The 24,918-nt window shown below is 39.8% G+C and overlaps 1 long non-coding RNA gene across 3 annotated transcripts in view; it reads right to left on the bottom strand.

Annotated features, from left to right (window-relative positions):
- Positions 1 to 1,130: 1,130 nt before the first annotated feature.
- Positions 1,131 to 24,918, bottom strand: part of LOC113456072 — a 54,800-nt gene continuing 31,012 nt past the window's right edge. The window contains exons 2-7 of one of the 3 annotated variants that reach the window (XR_003376935.1): positions 21,904 to 22,027; positions 21,598 to 21,778; positions 21,228 to 21,314; positions 15,119 to 15,207; positions 4,130 to 4,302; positions 1,131 to 1,399 (exon numbers count right to left, since the gene is read on the bottom strand). This is a non-coding gene — a long non-coding RNA (uncharacterized LOC113456072). The remainder of the gene's footprint in view (positions 1,400 to 4,129; positions 4,303 to 15,118; positions 15,208 to 21,227; positions 21,315 to 21,597; positions 21,779 to 21,903; positions 22,028 to 24,918) is intronic. The other 2 variants (XR_003376934.1, XR_003376936.1) reach the window with 2 other exon arrangements.

The raw sequence follows: 24,918 nt of genomic DNA, 5'->3' as shown, positions 1-24,918 counted from the left end.
AAGGCCAATTTTAAACTGAATATGAGGATTTATTTTTTATTCAATCTTTTTCTCATGAAAATACACTGACATTTTCCAGTATGATAATTGAAACAGGTTGAATGAAAAAATCCGTAAAAGAATCAGCTATTTTTTATTAAACTAGACATTAAAGGAATTTGCCAAAATGTAAAACAATGACATTTCCTCAAACTAATTTTTTAGTGCTTTAGAAGATAGAGATATTTTTCATAAAATTGTTTTGTGTTAACATATATTAGTTTATCATATTTTAATGAATTTTAGATATTTGTGAATTGAGTTAGTAAATAAAATTCTAAAATTTTCTTAGTTTTAATTTCAGTTTTATTTAGTAGCTCAATAGATTTATTCCACGTAGGCAAGAAAAGGTGTCCTGAGAGGGTGGATTTGAGCCCTGCTGTAGATGCATAGATTATGTATGCTCAGTGTCTGTGCCCAGCACTGAGTTCCACTTCACCAGGATCTCAACACATAGTGGCTTGTTAGACCTTGGAATTCTGGAAGTCTCTGTAGTCTAGGCTTGTCTTGAACTCATAACAATCCTCCTGCCCGTCCTTGCTAGCACTGAGATTACAGGTGTGCATCCCCATGTCCAGTGCATAGGGATTTTCTCCCTCCTTCCCCTCTCCCCCATTTCCCTGCCATGGTGGCATGGTGGACTCTGTCCCTTGGGAGCTAAAAGGAAACTATTACATCCTAAGTTGTTTTTGTCATGGTGTTCTATCACAGCAGCAGAAAAGTAACTAATATGTCTGTCATCCACAAAGTCTGTTAAGTTTTCATGAAATCTGCATGTGGTTTAAATGTGCATGATTAAATACTATAGTTGTCAGAGGAAAGTTCTGGAAACCAAACAAGCTTATTAAAATAATTGAATTGAGATGTTTGACAAATGAAAGAGAATAGATACTTATATATCTCTATCCAGATTAAGAATCTACAAAGTACTAGAATGTGACATTTACAAGGTTAATAAACAAAAACTAGAGAAAAATAAAACTTCATACTTTATTTAAAGATCAAACATCACAGAAGAAAAGTTAAAGCACACAACCGAAGAAGAGAAGGGAAAGGAAAAGAAAGGGAGGGAGATTGCAACTTCAGCCAATTTAAACAAACAGAAAAAAAAATGAGAATAAATACCTCCCATTCTTAAATTCTTTACCTCTTTTTCCCACCAGCCAAGAAGGGAGTGGGTGAAGACATAGAACAGAAATAGGATGTCCCAGAAGTCCAAATTTATCTCAAGTTATCATTGGAGTCTGAAAGAATGTTCACATTCCAGAGCTTTCTTACACTTATTTCACATGCATATGAGAGCCCCTCTTCTCCCTGAGGATTCCACATCCCTGACGATAGACTGGCAGGACACTTGCCTCTGGGCCAGGAAAGAGAAGAAACCATGTACCTTGTCATTTTGTTTTGTTTGACATTAATTTTAGAGCAATCCAGGAGAAAAAACCAAAATTCATACAAATGGAAAAGGCTATTACTGCAAACTCCCTTTGGCATTTCCTACTACTGAATCAGAAATTGACTGAAATCGGAAATAGGGACAAACCAGCTGCCTTCAGCAACTAGGCTTAATATATTGACTTTGGCAATGACTGAATACTTCCTGCTATACAAAGGTGAACTGAATTGAACTTAGCTAATTTTAAATGGATGTAATAGGTTAGAACATGACCATCATTTTGTAAGCAGTAGGCACTAGCCCGGTCCTATGTGCCCTTTTCTAGCAGACTTTGATTAGTGACTGATGAGTTTTCTGAAAGTCTACCTCAAAGAACTCACATCCAGGATAAGAGGAAACTCAAAGAGGAAGCAAATGCCTTGGCGATTGGGCTAGCCTGAACTGCTTGCTTTAAGTGAAGCAATTGCATTGCAGTACCGTGGAGATTGGCTGGGACAGGTAAAAAATTTACTAACAGTTAAGATCTTGTGTCATTGCTACCCTCTTTTGTGAGGGTCCTAACAACTCAGAGACTGTGTCTGTGTGTCTGTGTCTCGAGTGTTCGCACAAGCACTTACATGTTTGTGTGTTCCTGTGAGCTCACACGCATGTGTATGTACAGAGGCCAGAGGTCAACAGCAGGTACCTTCCTCGGTCTCTTCTCCATCTTATCTTCTTGAGGCATACTCTCTCACTGAACCATCCAAGCCCCAGAGACCATCCTGTCTCAGCATCTCCAGGCACATGTCACCACACCTCGTTTTTGTTTTTTGTTGTTTGTTTATTTGCTTGTTTTGTTTGTTTTGATTTTGATTTTTTGAGAAGGTTTCTCTGTAGCTTTGGAGCAAGTCCTGGAACTCACCCTGTAGACCAGTCTGGCCTCAAACTCACAGAGACTTGCCTCCTGAGTGCTGGGATTAAAGGCGTGAGCCACCACCACCCGTCACCACACTTAGTTTTTAACATGGGTTCTAGAGATCAAACTGGGGTCCTTATGTTTGCATGACAAGCACTTTACCAGCTGAGCTATCTACCATCCCCTACTCAGAGACTCTTTTACTACATCATTAACTATTTTATATTGATTGGACCTTATCTTAGGGAGATACTTCAGCACCTGACAAAAAATAAGAGTGCAAATGATCGTGTTTGTGACTGTTACTCAGGATGTCATTCCATTCCACTAAACCGAATGACTTGTCTTGTTTTGGTTAATGCTTGTTCTTACTTTGTTTACTTCCAGAATTTTTATAGTAAATAATAGCATCATGCCAGTCAAATACTATCCACAGATGAAGAGACTTCATGGAGTGAAAATAGTAGACATCTTTTTCATCCAAGATGATAGTAACATCTCAGTTGGCACTAGTGCTTGCTGTGGTGATGTTGTGTCTGTGCTTTAACAAATAAAGCTTGCCTGAAGATCAGAGTGTGGGGCTGGCCACTAGTTAGCCATAGAGGCCTGTAACACCCGATTTTGTGTTAGTTACCCCCTCAGTACAGTTCGCGTGCCACTGTACCATATTTGAGTCAGGCAAGGGCCTGAAGATGGAAAGAACACACAAAGAGACCTGGGTCATTCAAAAGGAGATCAGCCAAATCTAACCCTACAGCTAATCATCAGGCGGGGCAGGGGGCGCACAGGAACAAACAATGTTTTAGCTGGGTGACCAGAAACTTGTCCTCAAGATGCACCCCAAGAACAAGGGTAAACCCGGGCCCTACAAATATCTGACTCTGCTTTTTTATTAAGACAAATTAGAAATCTCACTATAATTTTCTACTCAATTTCTTGTTTCCAAAGGCTATATTTGTGTGCTCCTTCATTTAATTTCTTAGAGTTAGAAGGTTAGAGGAGGCCTAATACTCCAAATCACCTACCTACCAAATTCAGAACTGGCTCAAGTATTATTTTTCATAGTCCATATGCTACATACTATTGAAGTTATGAATGTGAGAATTTAAGTGAAGCAGCTGTATTGCAGATGATCATATTACTATAGCTCTGGAGTGCACATATGGCATGGGCGGGACTCCCTTTCCCTTTCATAATTTATCACACACAAATGAACACTTCTGAAATCAGGTTCTGATAAAAGTATTTATTTACTTGGTCTTTTCTCAAAATAATATTGTACTTTTAGCCAAATATAAGTGATATTTGGATTCTTTCACTGACCTCCACACAATTAAAATGTTTTCTTTTGTAAAATCTAATTGAGCAAAAGGTCCTGAGGCAGACTACGTTTTGGCGATCTGGTACAGAATTTAGCACAATAACTTGAGCATCTCATATGAAGTCTGGTGTATTTACCTACACATTGTGGTTACTTAAGTTTATTGGGAATAATTGCATATATTTTGAGGTTCTTACATGGCTTAGTAAACCAAAAATAAACAAATCAATACCAAAAAATACAATGAAAGGACAAAAAAAAGTGTGAATATTACAAATAGGGAGAATATTATCTTTGGCTTTGTTTCTTAATTTGTCCCCAACTTCCTTTGCACATATATGCAAATATATTAGGATAAAAGCAAACAAGCACAAAAGAAAAATCTTTTCTTAAATAGTTTTCCTGTAAATTCTGCATGACAGCCCCCACCCACCCCGCCTCTCTCAGGCTCAGTTGACTGTATTGGCAATGTGCTCACCTCCTGCTCCAGCCAGGCTGCTGCTAGGCCGTCCTGACCAGGCTGTTGCTAGGCCATCCTGACCAGGTAGTTGAGGCAGGTCTGACTCAAGTCCCCCATGGCTTCCTTATCTGTTAGGCAAAAATAAACTCAGACTTTCCAGGTCTTTGGTGCTTGCACAGCCCAAATGAATTCTAGGAAGAAAAAAGAACAAGCAAGCGAGAGATCAGAAAAGAAAAACCCTCTTTTAGATCACAGACACTCACCTCTGCTTGTATAACCAATGTGCAGTCATGTCCAGGAGAGCAGTCTTTTATATTAAAGGTTAAAAAAAATGTTAAAAGGGAAAAATTAATAGGAGACGGGAGAGCAAGTCTTCCAGCTAGTGTGGCTGTGAGTTCTGGGTGAGTCACTCTTTTAGGAAATGAGAAGAATGTCAAGTATGTAAAGGTTGCTGACAGGCTGTGGACCATAGGACAGCTCCTTGGTAAATTCAGGCTTCCTTCCTGCTTCTCCAAGAAGCACACACATCAGATTTCATGAGCGTTAGGGAGGTGGAGTGGTCAGGAAGAGGGACTGTGTGAAAGGGTGCTGCCTTTAGCTATGAGATTGGCCCAGATTCTTTTAACTATATGAATCAGAAGGTGGCTTTATCTGGGCCTGGGAGCACAGGCCTGTAGTATCAGTTCGTTGAAGGCTGATATAGGAGGATGCCTGAACAGCTTGGCAGGACCTTGTCTCAAAAAATAAATAAATAAAACAAAAATAAAAAGTTTAGAAGGGGCAGAGATGTGGCTTAGTGACAAAACAGCTTGCCTAGTATGTGAGGTCTCTAAGTCTAAACCTCTGTATTACAAAACAACGTACTCAATAAACTTATTCATTCACTGAACATCAACCCAGGGAAGAAACACTTGAGAGATTTTGTGAGAAAAAAATTATTGCTTTTGTTCTTACTATTATATATTAAAAAGTAGGAAGAATTCAGTGGAAAAATATTGTAATTACTTTGTCCTTTAATCTTTCGCCAGAATGAGGTACAACAAAGCAAAAGCAAAAATAAAACAACAAAAAATGTGGCCATAGATATGTCTCATCAGGTAAAAGCACAAGCCTATGATGTAAGTTTGATTTCTGGGGGCCATACAAATTGTGGAAGGAGAGAGCCAGCACCTGTGTGCTGTGATGTGTGTTCCCATACTAATTACACATAATTACCCTAAAAATAATAAAATAATAAATAAAAATAGAAATTTTTGTTCACTACCCTTCAAAGATCCTTGGGGTTTCCCCAAGATTCTAGTAAACAAGCAGGTTAGGTAAAGTGCAGCACGCCAGGGCAGTAGGGCAAGGAGAGCAGGCACTGCAGTGAGACGCGGAGGGAACCCCTAGAGTAGCCCGCTTCCTAACACAGAACCGCAGCAGAGCAGGCTCGCCACGCCTTTCACACTCGTCAGTGAGGGCCGCCACAGTGGAATACTGCGAGCTGGATGTCATCAGTAGTCTACTTCTCACCGCGGCAGAGGCTGAGAGGCCAAGAACAATGTGTTAGTAAGCTGTTTTCTCCCGAGGCTTCCTTCCTGGCTTCGAGACGCCTGTCCTCTCCCGTCTCCTTGCATGGCCTTTGCCCTCTGTGTGCACATTGTTCGTGTCTTTGGACATCCAAACTTCTTTGTCTTATTAGGATACAAGTCACAGTGGATTTAGGGCCCCTGTAGCAATCTCGTTTTATTAATAAATTAATCTCCCTTTTAAAGGCCCTGTCTTTAAATACAGTCTCATCCTGAAGCACTGAGTAAATCAAAGGCTTCAATATGTAAATTCTTGAGGGACCCAAGCAAACTGCAACATTCTCCATGCAATTTAATGAAGGCTGGCCAGTGTGAGTATTCTTTGACTTACCATTTTTTCTTCTAGGAATTTGTCCTAGAAAAGAAAATACCTAGTACACATGCTAAAAGATTATTACTTAAGAATGTTCAGTATACCAGTGGGTGAAAGAGCAAAAAATAATAAATAGCCCAATTATTCATTAGTAATAGATTTATATCATCAATTCTAATTCTTATCACAATTCAATTAATTGATGATATAAATCTGTTATTAGTCAAATAGAATTCTAGGTCTAAATACACTGTTAAATCAAAATTTCAAGTTGCAAAACACTGTATATAATCCAAACTTGTGTTTTTTGTTTTTGTTTTGCTTTTTGTTTTTTGAGACAGGGTTTCTCTGTATAACAGCTATGGTTGTCCTGGAACTCACTCTGTAGACCAGGAAGGCCTCAAACTCACAGAGATCTGTCTGCCTCTGTCTCCCGAGTGCTGGAATTAAAGGTGTGTGCCACTGTCACCCAGCTAAACTGTAGCTGACAGGGTTCATAGCTAAGTAAGACATGTATGGCTTTATCCCTTAGCAGCCTGCCTGGCCCTGTCCAGTATGATGAACGCTAGCTAGAATGGGGAAAACTTCTAGATCAGTACCAACTTGATGCTGGTACTGATGTCCTGCGGCAAAAGTGCATGGTATTTTCATCCATAGAGTCTTAGCATCAAGGTCTCGTGTTTAGGAAGCTTATAAAAGAGCTTCTTCAAACCTCCTAAGTGCTAGTTACCCCTCCTGCTCCTCTACGCTACCTTCTCTTCCCTCTCCGCTAGTTAAACCTCCCTTCCCAATATTCAGTAATTCCCCTTCCTATCACCCAGGGCTCCTCTTACAGGAGACACCAGGCATTTGGGAATGTTCATACCACACTCCAAAGCGGGCAAAATAAACTCCCATTAACTGCCAAGGTTCTCATTATTTCCAGACCATGTCTCAGTCAATGCCGGGGCCTTTGTCATTATGCTCGCCACGGTTATCGGTTATCTGATTCTGTTTTTGCCCAGTACCCAAGTGGGGGAAGGGCTGCCTAATGATCTTCAGCTCCATTCACAGGCTATAGTGTCTGCTGACAGATTCAAGAGGGCTGTGCATTGGGAACTACTGATTCTGAATAAAGATTGGGAGCTTGAATGAGTGCAGGCACTGTGAGGAGAGTGGGGGACAAGAAGGGCTTGAAAGGTAGCTGGATTCCCGAGCTCACACTTTCGGATAAGCTGGATGCTAAGTGCTGTCTGGAGAGACAGGATAAGATCTCAGAAGATAGAGGGATTAAGGGTTCTGCTGCTTCAGAAATTCTCTTGAAGCACTTTTCCTACCACTGTACAAGCCTGTCTGTACAAAGTCCTCATTTTCTAATGGGAACAATAAGTGTGTGTCTACTTTTCACAAAGACAGTCATTGGTGGCCATTTATCAAAGCCCCTTTCTTTTTGATAACTGAGGTTATAGGCCCAAAGTCGGCTATATTAGTATCCTGAAGGCCAGCGCTGTCTTGCCTGCAGTAAATGTAAACAACAGTGTCTCTCCTGGTACCCACCCCTTATTTTAGTTCGACAGCCTGGCAAGATATAAAATGGGCTTAAAAAAAATAACATGGATGAAGTAGTGGCACTTATTAAGGCCTGCTCCACAGGAGGAAAAATATACCTGATGCTGTAACTCTGGCCAAGAACCTGTGTTAGTGAAGCTTATTTACCACAGCACAGAATTTACTATCGTTAGCTCGCGAAATGGACATGACATCAAACTGCCTCTAATCAATATCTCTGTACTCACAGATGAGGGCTGCTCTCAGACCCCAGAGATTTTTGTGCAGTAGACAGTGGTTAATGCAGAAACTCAAAACCTGGCCAACTTGCAGAAAATGAATGTCTATGAAGTGCTCAGCTGCAAGGAGGACATCTATATCATAATCCCTTCCCTGGGACTCAGGGTCCATTGAGGAAGACGTGGGTAGGAAGAGTGCGAGAGCCAGAGGTTGAGCACTGGAGCTGATCAGTGTCTTGTGGATGCGGCAGGACTGTTGTACTCAAAACCTCACAGCAGCTGGGGTTGGCTGGGGAAGACTGCACAAGGTCAAGACAGTCCCCATCCCAGCATCAAGAGGGAAGGGGCTCATGATAAACCCCCACCTCTAGCTGGAGAGCTATTGACAGTTGATGATTTTTGAAGAGTCTGTTTCTTTAAAGGTGGGACTGTTGGTCAAGCTGTCTCCAGTGGATGCCTCATGTGCATGAGTGCACAGCAGAACAAATTAGTCTTGAATGGTAAAAAGAGAGAAAGGAAAAGAACACAAAATGAGAGGGGTAGAGAAGTTGGGGTGAATATGGTCAAAATGCATTGTATACTTGTATGATATCCTCAAAGATTTAATAAAAATATAGTTTGAAAAAGAAGAACACCTCATACTTGAATGTTTTCCTGTGGGAGTATCTGACTGGCTTGTAAAGGCAACATGAAGTAGGGATGAGAGAGGAAGGTCTTTGTGGTTAGAAGGAGTTAAGTCCCTTCTTGGTTATCTTAAAATATCAGCTTCGGTCTCATAGAATTGTTATGAAGATGGGATGAGATTACATGAGTGAAGAGCTTTGCACTATATCTGACACACTAAAAATGACAAAATGTATAACTCATCTTTATACAGTCTCTAATTAGTACTTCGGCAGGTCCAAAATCCCAGCCCTCAGGCCATTGGGCTCCAAGTTCTAAATCTTGCCAAAGTCCTGCTGAATTTTCTCCAGGCCTTGGTCCTCTTTGTGTATACCTTCCAGCACCAGGATGGACTTCAGACACATATCCTGCAAACTATACTCCAACTGGAAAATGTTTTCAGCTTTGGATGGACTGGGGTTCACTGGGCCCCTGAGACTTGATGATATAGAACAGTAGTTCCCAAGGCTTCCTGGGACCTCTCTCTGGTCAGTCTGGGAATTTGAATTTTTATAAATTTTATAAATTTCACTACCCCTTACTTAGAAGCTCCGTATATGCTTCACTCATTCTTGATTCCTTGCAGAAATCCCAATCACGCTATGTGACCAAGGCCTTGAAGATGGTAGGTTTTTAATCAAATTTTACTGAGTGATTCAAGGCAGTCTGTTGAGTGCTGTTCACTACCTTGCATTTTGTGTGTCACTGAAAATAAAATAATACTTAACAATGATGTATAGTAGGTTCTTAAGGTTGGTTGGTGAGTAAATAAAATCTGTGTCACTCGGTCTGAATCCTGGTAGGGCACCTATTTGGGAGAATACCTGTGAATGCTTAAGTTCCATAGAAATAACAAAAGAATAGCCTATGCAAGAGTTAGGTATGAGGGGACAGTAGTAATGATACTACACCATCCAAATTTTAGTGTCCATGTCATCTAATTTGTCCTAGAGAAGAAGAAAGTGGGGTAAGCAAATCTTCAGACATTGCAGTGCGTGTCAACAGGGAGGAGCAAAGCAAAGAAGGAGCCCACATCTTCTAGCTACATTAGCACAATAAATAGATGTGAAGCCAGGTGCATCATACAAACCCAGCACGGAAGCTGGATATAGGAGGATTGCTGTGAGCTTGAGGGCAGTGTGAGCTACAGAGTTAGGAAAAAAGAGAGTTCTCTTACTCGTTTCTTTTTATTAAAGGAAATTTCAAGCATATCTAAAAGATACAAGAAAAGTACAATAAACTTTCTTATCTGCCACGCAACTTTTATAATTAACATATTTGTCTATATTCAACTTAAGTAATGCAAAAATAGGACTTCCCCATCATTCTTTAAACAGTGTTTGAAAATTGTGTAAAGAGATGCTGTTGTGTTTGGTCAAAGATAGTGTGTACTTTCAGAGATGTTTACATGTATTTTCAACCCTAGGCTAACAATTCCTCTTTCAATTGGATGATTACAACATCCCCAACTCTGCACAGTGTCCTGATGAGTGTGTATAATAGAGTCACTGTACTTGTCTCTAAAAAAACAACTTCTTTATTTTTCAAACTTTAGAAAATTGTGGCTCTGTCCCATGCTGGGTACAAAGGGCCAGTGAGCCCAGCTTGTTGTTGTTTGTGTGTTCAACGACTCCAGATGTGCCATCTCCAAATGAGTCTTAGGACAACACAGAGGTGTGTTGGTGAGAAAAGTTGCCTTTCTGGGCTCATTGATACGGAATGTGAAAGCTTATACTTTAAGGAAAAACATTAAGGAAATTGACTGTTTCATGATGAGCACAGGCAATTTCTCAAGAATCACTATTGTTTAACTTGATTTAACTATTTGTCTCTTTGCAGGGTGATATTCATAATTACTAGGTTCAGCCTTCCTATTTTATTGTTTTCCATTCTTCAAAGTAACCGCTTTGTACTTTTGACTTTCAATACAAGGTCACTCATCACTTCAGACATCAGGAACTAATATCTGAATGTTAATTAAGCCATCTTGTACAAAAGGCCCTTTCATAAAGCATGCTTTTTAAGTATAGTTTCACATTTGACACGTTATAACACTCAATATATATTATTTATTGAATGAAAAAGACTGAGTATCTTTCTAAATGTTTTTCTATGTCATTTTTAAATGCCACATAAATATAGCTTTTGTTTTATTGGGAAAAAAATCTATAATCAAGTGTTCTTTGAGATGCAGAATCCCTCCTGATCATCTTAACTCTGATCTCCTTCTCTTCCACATCGTTCTGCTTCAAATCCTCTCTAGCAAGCCAATAATAGATATCCAATATTCACTATTATCTGTAACTTCTCCATACTGCAGATTCTTAGACTACTTATCTCCCTTTTGCTGTTTATTGTCTCACTCCTGGTTTATACCTTTGTACTTCCTCCATCCAGCAAGCTTCCACAAGTCCCCTGCCCCCAAAATAAAAGAACATATCAGGCAAAATTTATGGCACTGTGCTTTTAACTGCACCCTGATGTTATCTTACTATCTTTTAAATAAAGAATTTAGTTTTAGTTTTTAGTTATATGTACATATGTATGTCTTTGTGCATGTGAGTGCAGTGGCTTTGGAAGCTAGAAGAGGGCGTTGGATCACCTGGAGCTAGAGTTACAGATAGTTGTATTTGTACTGCCGTGTTGGAAAGCAGAACTGGATCCTCTGCAAGAACCGCAGGCATGTTTCACCACTGAGCCATCTCTCCAGTCCCATTGACCCATGATTCTTATTTCAAGTCAATCTCTGCTTCAGCCAATATCTCTCACAGCTTAAAGCATCCAAATGCTGTGCTGTACACAATAAGAGACCACTGATGCAAGCCTAAACTACTATACTCAGCAAAGCTTTCAATCACCATCGATTGAGAAAACAAGATATTCCATGAAAAAGCCAGATTTAAACAATGCCTATTCCACAAATCCAGCCCTACAGAAAGTACGAGAAGGAAAACTCCAACCCAAGGAAGCTAACTGCACTCACAAAAACACAGACAACAGATAACCTCCCACCAGCAAACCCCAAAGAAGGGAAACACACAAACACAACCACTGAAAAATAACAGGCATTAACAATCACTAGTCATTAATATTTCTTAATATCAATGGACCCAATTCAGTTATAAAAAGACACAGGCTAAGAGAATGGATACAAAATCAGGATGAATACAAAAAAGAGAATGGATACAAAATCTGCTATATACAAGAAACACACCTCAACCTCAAGGACAGACATTACCTCAGAGTAATGGGTTGGGGAAAGATTTCCAATCAAATGGACCTAAGAAACAAGTGGGTGCAGCTATTCTAATATCTAACAAAATAGGCTTCAAAGTAAAATCATTCAAAAGAGACAGAGAAGGACACTTCATACTCATCACAGGAAAATCCATCAAGATGAAGTCTCAATCCTAAATATCTATGCCACAAATACAAGAGCATCCACATATGTATTAAAAACATTACTAAAGCTTAAATCTCACATTAAACCCACACACTAATAGTAGGAGACTTCAACACCCCACTCTCCCCAATGGACAGACAGGGCAATCAGACAGAAACTTAACAGAGAAATAAGAGAACTAACAGATGCCATAACCCAAATGGACTTAACAGACATCTACAGAACATTTCACCCAAACACAAAAGAATATACCTTCTTCTCAGCACCTCATGGAACCTTCTCTAAAACTGACCACATACTCAGTAACAAAGCAAAAATTAACAGATACAAAAAAATTGGAATAACCTCCTATATCTTATCGGATTACCATGATTTAAAGTTAGACTTCAACAACAACACTAATTGCAGAAAGCCAACAAACTCATGGAAAATGAACAGTGCTCAATTGAACCACTCCTGAGTCAAGAAAGAAATAAAGAATTAAAGACTCTTGAATTCAACGAAAATAAAGGCACAAAGTACCCAAACCTATGGGACCCTATGAAAGCAGCACTAAGAGGAAAGTTAATAGCACTAATTGCCTACATAAAGAAAGTGGAGAAAGCTCACATTAGTGACTTAACAGCACACCTGAAAGCTCTAGAACAAAAAGAAGCAGACTCACCCAAGAGGAGTAGATGACATTAAATAATCAAATTGAGGGTTGATATCAATAAAATAGAAACAAAGAAAGCAATACAAAGAATCAGTGAAACAAAGAGCTGGTTCTTTGAGAAAATCAAAAGACAGACAAACCCTTATCCAAACTAATCAAAAGGCAGAGAAAGAACATCCAAATTAACAAAATCAGAAATGAAAAGGGGAACATAATGACAGATACCATGGAAATCCAGAGAATCATTAGATCATACTACAAAATTGGAAAATGTCAAAGAAATGGACAATTTTCTAGATAGGTACCACATACCAAAATTAGATCAAGACCAGGTGAACAACTTAGATAGGCCTATAACCTGCAAGGAAATAGAAGCAGTCATCAAAAGCCTCCCAACTAAAAAAAGCCCCGGATTGGATGGTTTCAGTGCAGAATTCTACCAGAACTTCAAAGAAGAGCTAACACCTGTATTCCTCAAATTGTTCCACATAATAGAAACAGAAGGAACATTGCCAAACACTCCTCCATTGCTGGTGATAGTGCAAACTTGTACAACCACTCTGGAAATCAGTATGGTGGTTTCTCAGAAAATTGGAAATCAATCTACCTCAAGACCCAACAATACCATTCTTGGGCATATACCCAAAGGATGCTCACTCATACTACAAGGATGTTTGTTCAACTACGTTCATAGCAGCATTATTTGTAATAGTCAGAACCTGGAAACAATCTAGATGCCCTTCAACCAAAGAACAGATAAAGAAAATATGGTACATTTACACAATGGAGTGCTACTCAGTGGTAAGAAACAATGACATCTTGAAATTTGCATGCAAATGGATGGAACTAGAAGAAACCATCTTGAGTAAGGCAATCTAGATCCAGAAAGATGAGTATGATATGTACTCACTCATAAGTGGGTACTAGTTGTAAAGCAAAGGAGAAGGAGCCTATAGTCCATGGCCCCAGAGAAGCTAAATAACAAGGAGAACCCTAAGAGAAACATATATAGGTCTCCCTGGGAAGGAGAAAATAGATAAGATCTCCTGAGAAAATTGGGAGCATAGGGGTGGGGGAAAAAGAAAGGGTGGGAGGGAAGATGGAAGAAGGGGAGTGGGGAGGAGAACTTGAAGAAATGGGATAGTTGAGATGGGGAAGGTCAGAGACAGAGAGCAAGGAAAGAAATATCTTGATTGAAGGAGCCATTATGGGGCTATCAAGAAACCTGGCACTAGAGAAATTCCCAGGAAACCACAAAGATGACCCCAGCTAAGACCCTAAACAGCAGTGGAGAAAGTGCCTGAACTTGCCTTGCCCTGTAGTCAGATTGATGACCAGCAACTGATGGAAGCAGATGCAGAGATCCACATCAGAGCATTGGACTGAGCTCCCAAAGTCCAGTCAAAGTGTAGTCGGAGTGAGAATACGAGCAAAGTGGTCAAGACTATGATGGGGACACCCGCTGAAACAGCTTACCTGAGCTAAAGCGAGCTCACCAACTCCGACCTGGCAGGGAAGGAACTAACAGAGGACTAAGCTAGACCCTCTGAATGTGGTTAAGAGTTGTATGGCTGGGGCAGTCTGCAGGGGTCACTGGCAATGAGACCTGCTGCTTGTTCTGTCTTTTTGGAACCCATTCTCTTTGGAGGGATACCTCCACTATACCTAGGTATAGCGGGGAGAGCCTTGGTCCTTCCTCAAAGTCAACTTTGTTGACTCCCCACAGGAAGCCTTACCCTCTGAGGAGTGGATGGGGGATGGAATGGGGAGAAAGTGGGGGGAACTGGAGAAGGGGAGGGAGTGGGAACTGTGGTTGGTATATAAAATGAGAAAAGATAAATTTTTTAAAATAAAATAAATGAAATTTAAAAAAAAAAAGCATCCATCTGCGTTTTCTTTTCCCTCTTCCAAGCACCTGGACGTTTCTGGAACGTATAACATCATAGGTTATTTGGATGTTCTAAAATGCCTACCGCTCACTTAAGCTGGGAACTCAGCAACACCAGGCCCCCCTGTTCTGACCTCTCACTAATTTACTCTTAAAATGATAATACCTGTTATTTCAGTCCTCTGTAGTCTCGCTAAATTTCTGCACTCATTGTGTTTGCTGCCTGTTTTAGAAGATACTAGAGGTCATGTGATATGATCACTTATTTTTTTAATTGTGCCCAGATTATCACCCATCCTCTTTACCTTCTCTGTAGTTTTACCACAGACTGAAACAGAGCCACATTTTTCTAAAATTTAAAAAATAAATAAGTTTTTGTTTTAGAGACAAGTACAGAAACTCTATTATTATATACACTGATCCTTTTCTCTCTCTTTCCCTTTCACAGACTTCTCCACATGGCCCTATCAGTTACTTGCATTCTGTATATTTTCTGAGCCTTCCTCCCTTGACATCCTTCCTTTGACATCTGCCACCCTTTGCTCTCCTACCTGAAGGAGAAAAACTACTGCATGATAATTGTGCTCATGGTATATTTGTCTCCTTCACCTACAGTTTTAATCCACTTTGATATCTTCTTCCACTTGATCCTCAGCATCACTAGTCTATTGAAATTCTCACAGCTAAAACCTTCTAAGCTCATCTGCTCAACTTAAAACAGCGACCACACTTTCCTTATGAAAACTCTTACCTTCCACTGGTGTCCATGTTAACATTCTTCCGGTTCTCCTGTGCTGTTGACTGCTTCCATTTAGCTTTCTTTCAAGATTCCTTTTCTGCCTACGAACCAAACCAAACAAAAAACAGACACGAAACAACCCCTCTAAACAGCAACACCCACACTCTCTAAATGTAATATATCTGAAGATTCATTCTTCAGTCTTTTTCTTTTAACTCCCAATAGCCTCCTCATTATCTCATCTATATCCTTGCTGCTCTGTCTACCTATGCTCCTGTAAGGGTGACTCCCAGCTTGGTGGCTCTCATCTGTCTCCCCCTAAGCATGCCCTTATTTCTTACTAAATGCTGATCATCTCATGCTCATTGAGTGCAGATGCTTTGAACTCTAATCTAAACTGAATGCGCCATCTCTTCGGTCCTGTGTTGTTTTTTATCTTTGTTAATGAATTCAACACTGTATTCTTTCAACATTCACACTCAAACCAATCTTCCCTGTTCTCTACCCTTCCTCAGAAGCCTCTTAACTCCTTTTTCAGCATTTTGTTTCATTTTTGGCAATTTCACGCATATATGCAATGCATATCCTTTTTAAATCCCTTTTCCACTTATGTGAACCTCTTTTTTCTTCTCCACTTGTTCCCCTATTACTTTGACGTACTTGGGTTTGCTCAGGTAGCCACAGATACTGTGTGTTCAACTTCATCTCTCTAATCTTACTTCCCATTCTAATCTTGGTCTGTGACAAGTCTCTAAACATACCCTATAATCAATCACGTTCTCTTTAACTATTGCTTTTATCTTGTGGCTTCCTCTCAAATTGGTTTTTGCGGAGTTCAAGGAAGATCAGATTTGGGCCGTCAAACATTCATAGGACTAGGGACTTTTGAAGCCAGTTTCAAATTATTCTCCACCAAAAAGCTTTCTCCTTATCATCAGCATCAGAAAAAGAGACACCCCACATTATTAAATTGAGTTAATATCTAGAACACAGAAAATACTTAAATCTGTCTTTACACAAAAATGACTGTTTATCTTTTCCACTACAGCAAAGAGTTGGAAGCGAGGAGCAGGGTCAAATTCATTTTGGTGTATAACTTGATGACCGTAAGGCATGTCCACAGTGGGCACTTAATTGCTTACTAAACTGTTGAAGGCCCTCTTAAGGGTGGCCTCTTTTTAACTCAAAGAACTAAGGATCAAATTTTACTTTCTTCGGGTAGTAATTTCTAAAATTTGTTTTTATCAGTAATTTAATATTTATTATAAATTAATTTTTCATTCATCACAGACTTTCTATAGTAAGAATTATTCAGGGATAAAAATTCATAGTACTCATCATAGCAAAACAAGTCATGAAATGATTTAACAAGTAATAAAATGTTGAAAGGAAGACAGCACAGGCAAGAGGATATGTGTAGTTATCAGGGAGAAGCTCTGACTATAATTGTAAGAGATAATGACTGCAGAGTACTTATTCATAATTTGGTGCAGAGTAAATGCATGGTGAATATTACTCAGCATTATGATGCAGAAACGCCAAAGGAACAGGAATTCTCTTTTCCCTATGTAGTCTACATAGTTTGCGTGATCGTTAATAGTAACTCTGAACTAGATCCAGTTTGGAGTCTGTCAGGTATGCCATTTTATGGTAATTTCCAGAACAAGCAGCAGAGAGTCGAGGATGCAAGCATCTTGCTTGATGGGATTAATCACGAGCTGTTGATGAGGATTTGGCAACTCTCTCTCCCACTTGATATTCAGTGAAATAAATATGACCATAATTGTCACATTCCTAACAAAGACATCTGCTAAGCTGGGCAACCCAAGCAAACTGTTTCCTAAAGACAGCTTGCCTCAGATGTGCATGCTGCCATCAAGGAATGAGAGTTTCTGTATTCATCACATTATCTAATATGTTGTGTTGGCATGTTTCTTCTGTGGACTGAAGACTTCCCACTAATTCCATGCTGTATTCATAACTCTGAATTTGCTTAAAGGATTGCTAAAAATTTTAATTTCTTGGTCTATTAATGTAAATTCATTTTGTTTATGTTGTATTAAAATCCAGGTCAGAATAGCATCAACTGATGATTAGATCTCATTTTCTATTCTTCCTATCTCCAACTCTCCTTTTAGAGATTTTCCTCTCAATTCATACACTATGTAAAATCACACAAAATATTAAAGGCAGTATTTATTTGTTTGTTTGTTTTTATTTATGTATTTATTTATTTTGGTTTTTTGAGACAGAGTTTATCTGTGTAACAGCTCTGGCTGAACTCACTTTGTAGACCAGGCTGGCTTCAAGCTCACTGAGATCTGCCTGCTCCTCCCTCTCAAGTGGAATTAAAGGTATATGCACCACACTCGGGATTTTTATTATTTTTTTAATTATATGTGTTTGTGTGCATGAATGTAGGTGTATGTAGAGGCCAGAGTCATGAATACATTGAAGCTGGAATTAATTATTAATGTCTTTGAGCTGTCTGATGTGGTTGCCAGTAATTGAACTCAAATCTAATGGAAGAGCAGTATGTGTTCTTAACTGCTAAGCTATCTCTCTACCCCTATTTTAAATATGTGTCTACATATCAAACTTTTAATGAAAATCTCTGCTCACAGCTATAATCCCAGCATTTGGAAGGTCTCCAGAGGCAGAAGGATCAGGAGTTCAAGGACAGACTCTGTTACAAATGTAGTTTGTGGTCAGCCTTGGCTTCATGAAACCCTGCTTTTGCTGTTGTTGCTTGTTTTTTAGCCTTTCTACTCTAATTCTAATAGAGCGAGGGTAATATTCTAAAAGTTACATTAGTGAAAACTTTACTGTCTGTTCCTTCATTTGGTGCTGGATTATAAAGAAATAGCTGAAGTTATGTCAACCTTAAGGCAAAGTGAGAATGGTCCCTAACCCTGAAACCTGAAATTCAGGCCTTGCTCTCTCCACAGAGTAAAAGTCTGTGTTGTTAGTGGCTTTTGCCCACACAAAGTCATTGTTACCATATCAGGTCACATTCAGGGAAACCAGAACGGAGAATTCCCAGCTCATATGGTCCAATGATGAGTAGGACACAGGATCCCCAGGCTAAGAGACTGAGGAGTGTGTGTATGTATATGCTCACGTATCTGTGTGTTTATGTGCAAGTGCCCATAGAGACCACAAGTGTCTAATTCCTCTGGAGGTGGAGAGTCAGACAATCCTGAATCAGTATACATGGGTTCTGGGAACCAAATACAGTCATTTGCAAGAGCAGTGCATACTCTGAAAACTGCTGATCCATTGATCCTTTGTTCCTGTCCTGCAGCTTTGTTTTCATGAGTAACTTCTGACTTGTCATTCTGCGCCTCTTCCATATCTATCACTGAAGTGTTCAATGAAGGAATACTGCCCTAAGGCACAGGACAGGTTGGCTTTCTTATCTTTTATCAAAACAACATATTATCATACTCACTCTTCATTTCAAACAATGTTTTATAGATCTGCCAAATTTTTGTATAACTCCTACCCATTCCTCTTTCTCAGAAATGGGGATGCAACCCAAGGTCTTGTGCATGGTAGGTCAGTACTCAAACTATGACCAACATCCTCATCTATGACTGCTTTTTATTTATTTGCTTGTTTTTTTTTAACTAAACCTTGAGGAACTTTTCTCAAGTATCTCATATAACTAGAATTATGACAGCATGGCAATGCTTCATGTGGACTATTTTGAACAGTGCAGGCAGTGAAAGATAAATTCCCAAGAGCAGCACCAGTTGCTTAAAGAGGAAATTGTTTGTAACTTACACTGTTGTCAAATTGTGTTCCATAAAGAGTGTGTTGATTTATGCTTTTGGAGAGAACCTGTTTCTCTAAAGCCAGGAAAACAGCGTATTGTAAAAATCTCCAGACCCTGCTTGTTTATTCAAGTAGTAGATATGTGAATTTCATAAAATGAATCAGGATGAATATGTTATATTTAATTGTGTATGTGAAGATTCTTGATTTGCATGTATTAATTTATCAGCATTTCAGCCCAGTCTTAGAGATATTTGCCATAAGCTTCCATGTTAAGGCTTACAATCATACTGAATCCTATTTTCAAATGCAATATGTGTTACTGTAGTGGGGTAATCTTTTTATACACTGAGAAGATGTGTCTCTGCCAAAGCACCTTCTGATTGGTTTAATAAAGAGTTGAATGACCAATAGCTCAGCAGTAGAGGATAGGCAAGACTTCTGGGTAGAGAGAAAGAAACTCAGAGGAAAAATCTCAGAAACAGGGGATTTGCCAGGCAGACCTGTAGGAAGTGGAGTATACTGTACTGTGAGGAGGTACCAAACCATGTGGCAGAATGTAGAGTTATATAAATGGGTTCATTTCAGTTTTAATTTAGTTGGGAACAAGTCTAAGCTAAGGACAAGCTTTCCTAATTAGTACAAAGTCTCCATGTCATTATTTGGGAGCTGGCTGTTCTAAGAAAGTCCAACTGCCACAAGTTACCAGGTTGATTTTCATCTAGTGTAGTGGCATTTCAATTGTATTTTAATAAATAAAGCTTTCCTGAAGATCTGAGATCAGCCTTACAGGCCAGGTAATGCTAACATACACCTTTAATCCCAGTAGCCACACTAGTTGCCTTAGAAACCGGGTAGTGCTTGCATTTAATCACAGTGGTGCACGCCTTTAAACCCAGCCCTAAAGAGGACTATAAAACGGGAGGAAACAGCTCTCAAAGACAGTCTCATTCTGAGATTCCTGGAGGCTGTTTTGCTTTTCAGATCTTCAGGTTGAAACCCATTTTCTGACTCTAAGCTTTTATTAATCGTGCTTCAATCTCCCAAAAGTTATTGCCCAAGCAGGGTTACATTTTCTGCTTTCATAGGAATTATGTTCTGTGGTTTGCATCCTCTGCCACCCTGTACTCATCTCACTCACTGGCAGACAGAAGCGGCACCAGTGGAGAGCAGAGGTCAGCACCCAGGAAAAGAAAAATCACCTGAAGAGTGAGTCGCAAACATGCTGCAGCCATATCTGCAGTGGAGTCACCACTGAAGTGTTATCACGTCATCCACCGAAGGGAGAACAATCCATTATAACTTCCCAAAGAAGGAAATGAATTTGAAAAATGAATCTGAAATACTTAGAAGGATCACTGTCTAGTTCTTTCATCACCATTGAGCCAACTCATTTGTCTTTAGGAAGACCTTATCAATGATTTCAAAAATAAACTTTTAAATGTAGTCAATAGCCAAGTCATGGCTTCAAGGATGGAAGAAAAAGAAAAATCCTTCTTTTTCCAATTTCCTTAATTTAATAGCCTAGTAATTTATTTTGAACTTCCCATTATATAACACAATAGTATGCACTCCAAGGGCATAAAAACACTAAAATACACTGCTGGTTTTCTAGATGTAGTTATACTCAAGTGAAGGAAACTCACAAACTTTTTTTTGGGGGGGGGTGTTGAGAAAGGGTTTCTCTGGGTAGCTTTGACTGCCCTGGAACTCACTCTGCTAACCAGGCTGACCTCGAACTCTTGCCTCTGCCTCCTGAGTGCTGGCATTGAAGTTGTACGCTACCTCTGCCCAGAACAAATTTATGTTTAAGTGATATTAAAAATATATGTATTAAAAATATACATACCAAGGAAAGTCCTGGAGAGAACAGATGATTTCACAGGGGTAAGGAGGAACACAGAAGTAAGTGGGGGGGGGGATATTAGAATATAGGAAATTATAGGTAAGATGATGTTTAAGGAAAAGTGAAGAATATTGTGGAAGACTAGTGTCTGTCCAATGTTACACAATCCTGACTCATCTGATCTCTTTAGATTAGGCCATCTTTTCCAAGGAGTGCAACCTTCCCTTACTTATCAACTTTCCATCGGTGACAAAATACCCGAGGAAAGTCAGCTGAAAGGCTTGTCTGGGAAGTTTCAGCCCATAATAGGTAAATGCTTTGCTCCTGGGCCTGTGGCAAAAGCGTGCACGTGTTGGGAGCACAGACAGAGCTCGCTGCTTACCTTTTGATTGCCGGGAAGTAAAAGTGGGAACAAGAAAGGGCTAGGATCCCAATATCCCCACCCAAGGCATGCCTCCAATAACATAGCTTCCTTTCCTAGGTGTGTCTGCTATTTACCTGTTGCTGTGATGAAGCGTCCTGGCCAAGGCAAGGCAGATTGTAGAATGAAGAGTTGATTTGGGTTGACATTTCCAGAGGGGTAGTCTATCAGGACAGGGAAAGCTGGTATCAGGCACGCAGGACAGACAGAGCAGGAAACTGAGAGCTCAAATCGTCCACCGCAAGTACAAAGCAGAGAGAGGAAACTGGAAGAAGGCCGGGGCTTTAAGCCTCAAAGTTCCTCCCCACTGACATACTCCTTTCAGCAGGTTACCCCACAGCCTCCCCAAGCAGTGCCACTAACTGTGGACTGTGGAGACCACCAAACTAGACATAAAGATTTCGCCACTCCCAATAGTGTCACAAGCTGGAGCTTAGTCCTTCACACCTGGTCCTTGGAGGGGATGCTTATCCAAACCATGCTACCAAGGGACGCTAGCTCTCATTTGATTGGTCTATGCCTTCTCCTCCAGGTTCCTTTCTTCCTCTCTCTCAGTCACCATGTTCCAACTGTGCTAGCTTTTCTTCAGCCTTGAGATCTGTGCATTCGTGCCTGCTTCTTAAGAGTCCTACAAGGGAGAGAAAAAAAAGAGAGAGGGAGACGGGGAGGGAGGGGGAATCATTTGGTTTCCTTTAGGTATTCAGGTCTCATCTCATACAAAGCTTTCCTTGAGCATCCTTTTAAACAGCCTACCTCTCTGTCTTCCTCAACACCTCACCCTTGAAGAATTGAAGAGCTCTTTTTCTTTACTTGCTTCTTGACTGTCAACTCCTGCTCGAATGCCGTCACCCCATTTACCTTTCTTGTTGCTTGATCTCTGACAAGTACAAGAGAACCTTATGTTCAAGAAACAATATTTGTTGAATGAGTAAACTCATTCTTATTCTGAATAACCAGAGAAATAGCCTAGACTTCTGTTTGTAAAGTAAAAGAAGCTAAAATCAAAATTACTTTTGTGTTGCTTTCCCCCCATATGTCTCAGACTTTTCTTATTATAAACTATATCACAGGTTAAGGAATCCCATTTGAATTTAATGATAGGCTTTGAATATTGGCTTTTTTTTTTCCAAGACAAGGTTTCTCTGTAGCTTTGGTGCCTGTCCTGGAACTAGCTCTTGTAGATCAAGCTGACCTCAAATTCAGAGGTCCTCCTGCCTCTGCCTCCCAAGTGCTGGGATTAAAAGCGTGCACCACCACCACCCGGCAAATATTGGCTTCTTTTCACTATCTTTGATAGAGACTTGAAAACAGAACAATTTGATTAGTCTGTCTATACACTGATGTACTATTGGGTGTCCACTGCTGAACCAAGTTCTATTTTCTACTTTCTCTAAAACACTCATTTGGAAGTTTAGAAACCATCAGCTTCTTCCTAAAACATCAGAGTAACTTAAAATGCATTCTGTCAGATTTTTACTTGCCCTACGTTGAACTACGAATAGTTATTGATATCGTAAAATGTTCTTGAAACACAAAATCCTTAGAGAGCTCAGTTCTGACTTTCTATAGACAATGAAAATGTTCGTTGTTGTTGTTGGTAGGCATGCCTTCCTGATTAGCAGTGTTTTCTCTAGGACCAACCCTGCCCTGCTGAGGCTGCCCCGAGATGACATAGGTTTGCAATGCCTAGCTAACTTAATGAATTTTCCTCTGGAAATGACTTTGAATATTTATTTTTTTCCAAATAAAAATATCTTTTAAGAATTGAGCATGTGCCATACATTCTTGACGTTGTAACTTTATTTAAAAGTAATTTAAAACTCTTCCAAGATTTATCAGTTTGATCTTTAGGTTAAGAGGAATCGATGTGCTGCTCTTCCTCTGACTAGGCCTGGCTCGCCAGCTAAGCAGCAAGCATATGTCTTGCATTAGAGACTCTTATCAGGCTAGAAGATTCACTCCCACTTCCTGCATGGACCATGCTTATGTGCTGGGGAGCTAAATTATAATCCTAGCTGCTTGTCTATTTTTAACGTGCAGTTGCAATTTGAGTTCCTCGCTTTCTTTTGAAACTGTGACCGTACTGCTGCTTTCTCCCAAAGATGCTATTTGACAGTATTTCTCTGGCAAAATATGACACATCTTTATTTCAATTATCTTTCTGGAAGTAAATAAACCTTGTTATTTTGCTGAAAAGATTATTTGGTAAATGAGATATACAAGAAATTTCTCTGGAAGTTGAATAGAGTTGAGTAAACCGATAGTCAATGTGGCGCTCATTTTAAACAGACATAAAAGGACTGAGTTGGTCAGACAATCTAATAAAATAGTAATCACCTGGTTTTACAATGAAAGCTATGTTATTTTTAAATCAAAGAAGATTTGACATGTATCCATTACCTATAGCATTTACTCAGGAAAAACAAACTTGCAAGGTGGACTTTGCTTATCAGTTGCCGGTGGGAGTTGGTATTAATTGGGCTTTGGTTGCATTCTCTCAGTGTCTAGCTTGGCTGCTTATGGAATTCTGGCACGTGTAGCCATAATCTGTGAAGCATTTCTATATATAAAATTCTGGGAATTAATAATCCTCAGAGGGGTCTTGTTGTTGACCTCTCAATGCAGTCAAGAGGAAGGGCAAGCAAGAAGAGACTGAAGTCAAACCCAGAAGAAAGATTTGGATTTGAGTTATTAATATTCCCATTTGTCAGAAACTTTTATCACTTAGAATATAGATGAGCACTGCCGAGTGGACGGGCCAGCAGGTCACAGGATTAGAGGCAGGCTGGCTGGCCAGGGAGTGAAGTCTCTAGCCCGATTGCTGAAGAAGAGTGCCTGAATTCACTCTTCCTATGTTATAGCTCCAACATTCTTCTTCAGAGGCTTGATTTGGGCTTCCAGAAGTTGAAGCGTTTGGGTTCAAGCGTCTGTTGTTTCTGGATGGCTTTAAAATTCCACTGCAAGCTCAAAAATGCTCAAATTGCAAGGCATGTCCTTCTGCAAAGTTTCTCCTTGGTGTCAGCCCTTCTCTCTCACGAATTTTCCAAGAACACTTCATTTGAGCCTTTGACTTCTGTTTTGTTTCTCTCCATACAAGCAGAAACAGAATGTATTTCTTCCACACAAATCCCAGTTTCAAAGATGAAATCTGGGGCATGGAATGCCTTTCTTTGCTGAGTTTATTCTTTATGTTCTTGGAGTGCTCTGGAATGTATGTAAATACTTTTCAAAGTCAAGATTCTTTCCTTTAAAAAAAAAAAAAACTCTTCTTTGACTTGCCAATGCTTGGCTCTTTCATACTAATTTCTGTTAGTACACTGCAAGTTCCCACAAGACTTTTTGGGAAAAGATAGTTGAAATCTGATAACCATTAAAGGGGACATGTGACACAAACGAGCTGCTTTTTCTAAGATCTCTTGGCATTTCACTTTTACCATTCCATGGGACTGCAAGCAGCTCATGGTAGAATGCATTCCTTGTTTTGGGAGAGCCACCGATGACAAAGTGCTGGCGGCTGGAAGGTCTTGTCTATCTTCCACAGACCCACTGAACTCCATAGCTGTACCCTCCAAGATTTTTAAATCCACTTAAAGGTAAAGATTCACAGATATTTATGAAAAGTGGTTTTGGAGGGGAAGGCCAGTCTATCACCAGAGTAGTTGGACTGTGAGGTCCTTTATTATTTTTTATTTTATTTTACTTATTTATTTTTGGTTTTTCAAGACAGGGTTTCTCTGTGGTTTTGGAGCCTGTCCTGGAACTAGCTCT

This window comes from Microtus ochrogaster, chromosome 5 (genome assembly GCF_000317375.1).
Source record: "Microtus ochrogaster isolate Prairie Vole_2 chromosome 5, MicOch1.0, whole genome shotgun sequence".
Taxonomy (NCBI): Eukaryota; Metazoa; Chordata; class Mammalia; order Rodentia; family Cricetidae; genus Microtus; species Microtus ochrogaster.
Note: the sequence above shows the minus strand (reverse complement) of the source record. Positions and strands in the feature narration are given on the sequence as shown.